General features: G+C 60.5%; 1 pseudogene across 1 annotated transcript; it reads left to right on the top strand.

Moving 5' to 3' along the window:
* The first annotated feature begins 251 nt into the window (after positions 1-251).
* LOC106725085 lies at positions 252-595 on the top strand (annotated as a pseudogene). Its single transcript, XR_001360967.1, has one exon. The product of XR_001360967.1 is annotated as an adhesion G protein-coupled receptor G3 pseudogene (transcript).
* The last annotated feature ends 5 nt before the right edge of the window (positions 596-600 follow it).

The raw sequence follows: 600 nt of genomic DNA, 5'->3' as shown, positions 1-600 counted from the left end.
GCAGGAAGTGGTGAAAACAGCGCATAGAGTCCCCTGCTTTCTTCACCCAGCTTTCCCCAAAGATGGCATTTTCTATCCTCCTAGTACCATTTCAAAACCAGGCACGGACAGCAGAATGCACCCAGGGAATGGCAAGTTACGCTGTTGGGCTGAAGCATCGAGTTGAGGGAGGGAGGAGACCGGCAGGATCCGGGTGGCCAGGGGAGGGCTCCTGGACGGGACCCGTAGGGCCCTCGCTCTGGCCGCGGCAGGGGCGGAGCAGAGGAGGCGGGTGGAGAGGCCCCGTGATGCTGCGGCCCTTGCAGCCTCTCGCTGGCCCTTCTCCCCCAGGTTCTCCTGGAAGAGGTTCAAGTCAGAAGATGCCCCTAAGATCCACGTGGCCCTGAGCGTCAGCCTGTTTCTCGTGAACCTGGCCTTCTTCATCGATGTGGGGCATGGCCCACAGGGGACCCATGCTGCCTGCGTGGCCCGCGGTGCCATCTTCCACTACTTCCTGCTCTGTGTCTTCACCTGGATGGTGCTGGAAGCCTTCCACCTCTACCTGCTCGTCATCAGGGTCTTCAACACCTACTTCGGGCACTACTTCCTGAAGCTGAGCCT

Source organism: Myotis brandtii, unplaced genomic scaffold, assembly GCF_000412655.1.
Source record: "Myotis brandtii unplaced genomic scaffold, ASM41265v1 C41320992, whole genome shotgun sequence".
NCBI lineage: Eukaryota > Metazoa > Chordata > Mammalia > Chiroptera > Vespertilionidae > Myotis > Myotis brandtii.
The sequence above is the reverse complement of the archived record's forward strand: the minus strand, read 5'-3'. Positions and strand labels throughout refer to the sequence as shown.